At 47.8% G+C, this 7,230-nt stretch overlaps 2 long non-coding RNA genes across 3 annotated transcripts; both read right to left on the bottom strand.

Annotated features, from left to right (window-relative positions):
• Window positions 1-1,064: 1,064 nt before the first annotated feature.
• LOC142076901 (uncharacterized) lies at window positions 1,065-1,689 on the bottom strand. Its single transcript, XR_012671411.1, has 3 exons — window positions 1,629-1,689; window positions 1,492-1,544; window positions 1,065-1,106 (listed from the first exon to the last, which is right to left on the bottom strand). It is a non-coding gene; the product is annotated as an uncharacterized LOC142076901 (long non-coding RNA).
• Window positions 1,690-3,023: 1,334 nt separating this feature from the next.
• On the bottom strand, window positions 3,024-4,189 carry LOC142076900 (uncharacterized). 2 transcript variants are annotated; one of them, XR_012671410.1, is made up of 4 exons: window positions 4,127-4,189; window positions 3,273-3,328; window positions 3,148-3,188; window positions 3,024-3,064 (listed from the first exon to the last, which is right to left on the bottom strand). It is a non-coding gene; the product is annotated as an uncharacterized LOC142076900 (long non-coding RNA). The 2 variants fall into 2 exon arrangements; XR_012671409.1 differs by lacking the exon at window positions 4,127-4,189 and having other exon boundaries at window positions 3,273-3,418.
• Window positions 4,190-7,230: the final 3,041 nt, after the last annotated feature.

Below are 7,230 nucleotides of genomic sequence, written 5' to 3'. Positions count from 1 at the left end.
AACTCTTGGCAAGAATGACAACACCCGGACAGAAGACGCCATCAGGCGAGACGACCCGCAGGACCATGACGGTGATGTGAGGAGGCTCTATGGCAACCCCAGAGAAAGAGTATAACGTCGTGGCCCGTGACAAAAAGTTGCTCTCAAAACTGATAAGATGTACATGCAAGAAGCCTGGCCTCAAGACCTAAGAGCGTAAGGATGCGGGGAAGAAATCCCAGTTCGCAAAAAAAGTGGATGGCTAGAGAGCAGAGCCGCTCAAGCAGCTGGGTAGGATGCCACAGAAGAGGACCATCGGGAAACTTCCCAGATGGGAGACGAATCCGCGCTTTAAGCTAGTAATGCAAGAAAACAGGCACCTGATTGTCACTATGCTGATGAGTACAGGCGTTCGAGACGCTCAGGATGGTGCCCAGGCACGTGCCGTGCTCCTCGAGCGCAAAGAGTAACATGGACACCAAGACCCGAAGAAGGCCTAAGGCGCAGAAGACAGACCACACAAACTACACAACAACAGACACAGGCTGGAACTGCCCTGCCTGGCCCACGCTAGTGTCATGCTGAAGAGTAGCCGTCTCCCTTTAACTGCCTGAAGCAGACTGTTCCTGGACAGCTCTCTGCCCTACAATGTCCTTAAAACCCCTTCATGCAATTGCCAACCCAGTCCCCTCCCTCACCCAGCGCCAGTGGCCCAACTTAGCTTTCAGACGGCCAGGAGTATCGATCCGTCCTCAACAAGGAAAACCACAATCATCCCACTGGATTAATCCTGCAGTCACCAGGTTCCTCTTCAGTATCTGAAAAAAAAAAACCAAACAAACAAAAATCAATGCATGCACAACAGTGCCGTCAGTCAGCATCACGTCGGCCAACATCAACCTTCCCACAACAGCCGCCACCTCAGATGCGTGTGGCATTCCACTCACCTGCTCTGTGCTGATTCCAGAGTCAGACGATGCGGCTGTAGTCGCTTATGATGCCTAGGGTACCAAAAGACACAAAATTACCGTTGCACTTGCCAGAAATCACCAGCCCCATGCTCCTCCTCTCTATTACCCAGCTCACCTCAAACGCTCAGCCAATTCCAAAGGCAGCCCCCACAGAACCTGCAAAACCAGAGAGAAACACTTTGCTGACTTGCCATATAATACTTTGCTATTAGACGCCAGCCCGGCCCACAACCGCCTCGCCTTCTTGGACCGCTCGTCAGCACACGGTGTCACCCCTCCGAGCCCATGTGCAGCGCCTGCAAAAACACAAGCTAGAAGGCACATGCCGAGATACTGCTGGAAACCGCAGCCCATGCCGATCTCTGTGTCTTCCGCTCCTTTACCTGGACAGCTCGCCCATCCAGCCTCTGTCAGCTTGGGTTGCCACCCTGAGGTTTCTGCACCGCATGCGAGACGCAAACAACACAGATTGCTTATAATTACATCAGGAATAGAACACCTGAAGAATAACTGCTACTTCAGCTCACCAACCGCTGCTCACCTTGCCCAAGTAAGCTCCGGTGCCTATATCCCATGTTGCTCCTCGCTTCGCACCTTCCAATTAAAAAAAAACTTTACTGTAACGTGGTCATATAGCCACCAGTCACATCTTCCTCCTAAAACCACACGCCAACCCACCTCGTTACAGCGCTCCGCTCTTCCATCACCCTTGGGTGTGCAGCTTGTCCCTCTGCATCTGCAAAACCAATATCATCAAACAAGTAACCCGGATGCACAGTGATAGCTTAACAATTCCAGAGGACTTGTTTCCTGTTAGGAATACCATCTAGAATCAAACTACAGCCTGCCATTAAACGAAAGATATAAATCAAACATTAAGCCCTATGCATACAAGCCTTAACACCTTGGAGGTTCCATCTGCTCAACTACCACTATAGCTCACTCTCCCACACAGCTCCAGTCATCCCCTCTGCACCTGCAAAACACTACAGAAATTGCTTTCCTCACCTGCTGCTGACAGCTACTCAGTCAAGATGACTGCACAACCTTTGCCTCGATAGTCTAGGCATATCAACATATTAACCGTAGACTCTTATCGCTGTTCTAACTACCCCTGACTCTACACCCACGGGCAGGGCGGCTCCAAGCCAAACGCACACACACACAGACCGACACTACACGGAACGTTACAAACAACACACCTCAAAGGTAAGAGAAAACTCTCGGCGAGAAGAATGACACCCAGACGGAAGATGTTGTCAGGCAAGACTACCCATCTCACGGTGACGTGAGGAGGCTCTACGGCAACCCCAGAGAAAGAGTAGAACGTCGTGACCCATGACAAGAAGTTACTCTCAAAACTGAGAAGACGTACACACAATAAGCCTGGCTTCGAGACCCAAGAAAGGTAAGGATGGAGGGAAATGATCCCAGTCAGCAAAAATGGACAACTATACAGTAGAGGTGCTCACACAGCCAGGAAGAACACTGCAAAAGATGACCATCTGGAAAAATCCAGGATGCGAGAGCGATCCACGCTTTAAGCTAGGAACGCAAGAAAACAAGCACCCGATCGGCGCTACGGCAGTAAGTACAGGCATTCGAGGCCCTAGGAATAGCGCTCGAGACCTGAGGACGATCTAAGACACAGAAGACAGACCACACAAACTACACAACAGGCTAGAACTGCCCTGCCCGGCACATGCTGGTGTCATGCTGAAGAGTAACCCGCTCCCTTTACCCGCCCAAAGGAGACTGTTCCTGGACAGCCCTTTGCCCTACAGGAAATGTAAATCCCCATTCCTGCAATTGCCAACCTTGGCCCCTGCCCCCTCGCCAGTGCCAGTCCCTCAACTTAGCTTTCAGAGAACTGGGAGGTCTGAATCTATCCTTGACAAAAAACAACTCATCTGGCTGATACTTTCCTGCAGTTACCAGGTTCCTCTTCATCATCTGCAGAAAAGAAATACCCGCAACACCAGCAGTAAGCATCATGACAGTAGACGCCAACCTCTTCCACAACAACCTCATCCTCAGAAGCGCCGTGTTGTTCCGCTCACCTGCTCCACGTTGATGGCAGAGTCCGAGGCTGCGGCCGCTGTTATTTGTGGCACCTAAGATACCAAGAGACAAAATTACCATCGCACTTGTGCGAAATCACCGGTCCTGTGCTCCTCCTCTCTACTGCCCAGCTCACCTCAAATGCTCATCCAGTTCCAAAGGTGGCCTGCACGGCACCTACAAAACCAAAGACAAAAGCTTCATGGAGCTGCCGCAGGATACTTTCCTCTCGGACACCGACTGGGCTGACGCTCGCCTCACCTTCTCAGACCACTTGTCGAGGTGCCGCTTTGCTCCTCGGACGCTATGTGCGTCACCTGCAAAAATCAAAGCAACAAAGCAAATAACGCATGCCTCACTTGACTATCCTGCTTATCCTAGACCCGTTACTTAACTGCAAGAATAACTCAAACCACCCACTGACATACAAAAATTACAGTTACTGCCAGATGACTCAAATATAAATAAAGACCTATTGGCCAAATGGCTAAAGAAGTACGGATAGCAAATGACCGTGGCTGGTGTAAGACAGACTCTTCCTTTATGGATAAATAACTCTGTGAGCTACAGCATGGAGAACCCCTCAGTAGACAGCATGCTCAAATGAGAACACTGACATATACGGGACAGTAGATTGGGCTGCCAGAAGCTACTTGCAGACAGAATGCTACTACTAGATAACATTCCACTATAAAGTCTTAAACCAAAACTGCATAGTAGTTACAGGAGAGCTGAGTGCAGACAGATGCCAAATATGACTTGATGGTCACAAAATCTAATGAAGACAGGCACCAAAAGTCTAATAGAGACCGCTCAGAGCCAAATGCTTGATGAGAGATGCTTCTTGCAAAAATATGAGCTCGATGAGGAAAAGCCAAAGGTGATGCGGACCAAGCTATTAAAATCTCAATACAGAAGTACGCATTACTTCAGGTGGCGGGATGGTTCTGCCAGGTTGGTCTGACCCAAGCACTGGGTTCTAACACCTGTCCAGTGGTATACGTGATATCTCACAGCCTCCCATCTAATAGACAGCTCCCCAGTCCAGGACCCTGTTATACATGTCCCAGCCCCCCTCAGCCCCATGATGAAAATCAAACAGTGAAAATAAGGACTCTGCTTCATCACCTTGGCCTCCGAAAAAAGCTTGCTTCCTCTGCTGATGGTCGACACCAATATCCTCGAGCTGTTCCTTGAATGTGGGCTGTACTGCCTTGGGTGCCTGTACTGCCAAAGGAAGTGACTTGCGGAAACCGGACTGCACAATCTATGAGATTGTAAAGTAGGTATGTTTATTCAGCGCTGGGCGGCACGGGGGGTAGTCCCACCAAAATCGTGCGCGCCTCAATGCGGCACTCACCATAAATATATACAGTAAAATATTACATATTCATAAAGTTTTGTAATATGCCTATACATATGCATGACCTGTCCCCGCTTTGTATTAAAATGAGTTCCAAGAAGTCATTTCCATAGACCCCTCCCATCTGCGCTTGCGCATTGCCTCCTAGTGGTGGTCGTCAGGGGTCGTGGGGATGAAGGCTGATAGTTCCTCTTCGTCACCGCTAGTAACCTTTTGTTCTTGCGCAGGCTCAGTTGTCTTCTTACTTTTGTCCATACCGCAGGGTCAGTTTTAGCTGGCTTCTTGAGACAAGTTTTTAGTCTTTATCGGGAGCTGTCCTTGTGAGGCGCCTCAGTTAATTTACACCATAGCTAAGTCGGCCTTATCAGGCTGAGCCGGCCTTGTGAGGAACAAAGTATCAAACCCCTACCTACTGATTCAATCTTCTAACTACTATTAATCATTCAACTACTAAAATTCCTTAATCCCTTGTCTCAGTCCCCCCTTTTCTAAAAAGTTAGTAAATTCTTTTACTCTATACTAAACCCTATACTAATTTTCTTTATATTATCCCATTCTTCTCCAGGTCCTTTATAAGATTTCTGCCTGTTTCAATTTGTTGTCGGTGCTGATAGTCATACCTCAAGTGCCTTATTTGTTTTATCATTCGCCAATTTAAAACATACAGTATTGCAGATAAAGCAATACTAATAAAAACTAGAATTAGGAGAAAAACAATAGGGTGACATAAGGTATTAAGAATACCTGTAGCAGTGGGCGACCATCCAAACCCCTGCTTCGAGTCCCAACCACATATTTCTCAACCTTCCTGAGTTGTTTCCCCAATGCAACCATGTAGGAGGTCATGATTTCATCCCCGACTTGTGTGGGCATCCCTTTCTGTATTCTATAAGGTCGTCCACACAAGATTTCAAAAGGGCTCAGTCCTTCCTTTGCTCTTGGCCTAGTTCGTATGCGCAAAAGAGCCAAAGGAAGAGACTGAGGCCAGGCCAAGTTAGTTTCCTATCCCAATTTCACAATCTGCTGTTTAATTAAGTGGTTCATTTTTCTACTTGGCCACTCGACTGAGGGCGATATGGGGTATGAAGCTGCCAATCTATGCCCAAATAGCGGCTAATTTGTTGTACTACTTTGGAGATGAAATGTGGTCCTCTGTCAGAAGATATGGTTGCTGGAACCCCAAAACGTGGTATTATTTCTTGTATTAATGTTCTAGTTACCTCCCGAGCCTTGGCTGTCCTGGTAGGGAATGCCTCTGGCCAACCTGAAAAGGTGTCAGTTAATACCAATAAATATCGATACCCCCCTTTTCTTGGGAGTTCTGAAAAATCGATCTGCCACTGTTGCCCAGGCCCATTACCTTTACCAATTTGGCCCATTTCTGGTTTGGGGGTATTCTTGGGATTTGTCTGGAGGCAGAGATCACTTGCCTTACAGTAGGGCCTCCGCTTTCTGTGCCGAGGTATTTAGGGGCAAAGGCCTTAATTCTATTATCTCTTGACGAGTGGTAATAGCGTATCCCGCGTATCTTTTACCACTCAGGACATAGCTGCTTCCATCTGTGAACCAGTTTTCTCCGTCTTCTATGGGGCTGTCTTTCAAATCTGGTCGGCTTGCGTATGTTGCTTCAATGGTTTCTAAGCAGTCACGATGCACTGGTTCTCTTGTGTTTCCCTCTAGGAAGGAAGCTGGGTTGGCAATGTTAGTGACTGTTATTTCTACATCATCCTGTTCTACCAATATAGCCTGATATCTTAGAAATCTTTGTTGAGAAAGCCAATGTCCACCCTTCGCTTCCAGTACTGCAGATACTGTATGGGACATCAGCACAGTCATTTTCTGACCCAGAGTGAATTTTTGGGCTTCTTGTATGTTTAGTATTACAGCTGCGACTGCCCGCAAGCATCCAGGCCAGCCCTTCGCAGTTGTATCCCACTGTTTGGAAAAGTAGGCAACTGCTCGTCGATCGGGACCCAAATTCTGTGCTAGTATCCCCACTGCAACCCCTTGTTTTTCCTGGGAAAAGAGGAGAAATGGCTTACTCACATCTGGGAGCCCCAAAGCTGGAGCTGACATCAAGGCTTTCTTTAGTTTCTCAAAGGCTCGTACGGCCTGGTTGTTCCATTCAAGGTGTCCCTGGCTGGTAGTTATTAGGGCATATAATGGTTTAACAAGCAGTCCATAATTATAAATCCACAGCTGACACCACCCAGTCATTCCCAAGAAAGTCCGTAACTCTTTCACTGTTCGAGGTCTCTGGGTTTGGCAGATTGCCTCTTTGCGGGCTTGTCCCAAAGTTCTTTCCCCAGCACTGATTTCATAGCCTAAATAAATCACTTTGCGCTGTATTACTTGGGCTTTCTTCTTAGACACCCGGTACCCTTGGAGCCCCAAGAAATTTAATAGACTCACCGTCCAGGTGACACAATCGTTCTCTGTTTCGGTGGCAATCAGGATATCATCCACATATTGTAGCAGTTTTCCCTTTTCAGACGGGATTTCCCATGATTCCAAGTCCTTTGCAAGCTGATTGCCAAAAATGGTAGGGCTATTTTTGAATCCTTGTGGCAACACCGTCCAGGTGAGTTGAGTCTTGCGACCAGTTTTGGGGTTTTCCCATTCGAATGCAAACAATCTTTGGCTGGCTTCATGGAGAGGGAGGCAAAAGAAGGCATCTTTCAAGTCTATAACAGTAAACCAGGCTAATTCAGGTGTTAGTGTAGTCAACAGAGTATATGGATTCGCCACCACGGGGTAGAGATCCTCAGTTACCTTGTTTACGGCCCGTAGATCCTGGACTACACGATACGACCCGTCAGGCTTACGAACTGGTAATATGGGTGTGTTAAAATTAGA

This window comes from Calonectris borealis, unplaced genomic scaffold (assembly GCF_964195595.1).
Source record: "Calonectris borealis unplaced genomic scaffold, bCalBor7.hap1.2 HAP1_SCAFFOLD_119, whole genome shotgun sequence".
NCBI lineage: Eukaryota > Metazoa > Chordata > Aves > Procellariiformes > Procellariidae > Calonectris > Calonectris borealis.
This window is presented reverse-complemented; position numbering and strand designations above follow the sequence as displayed.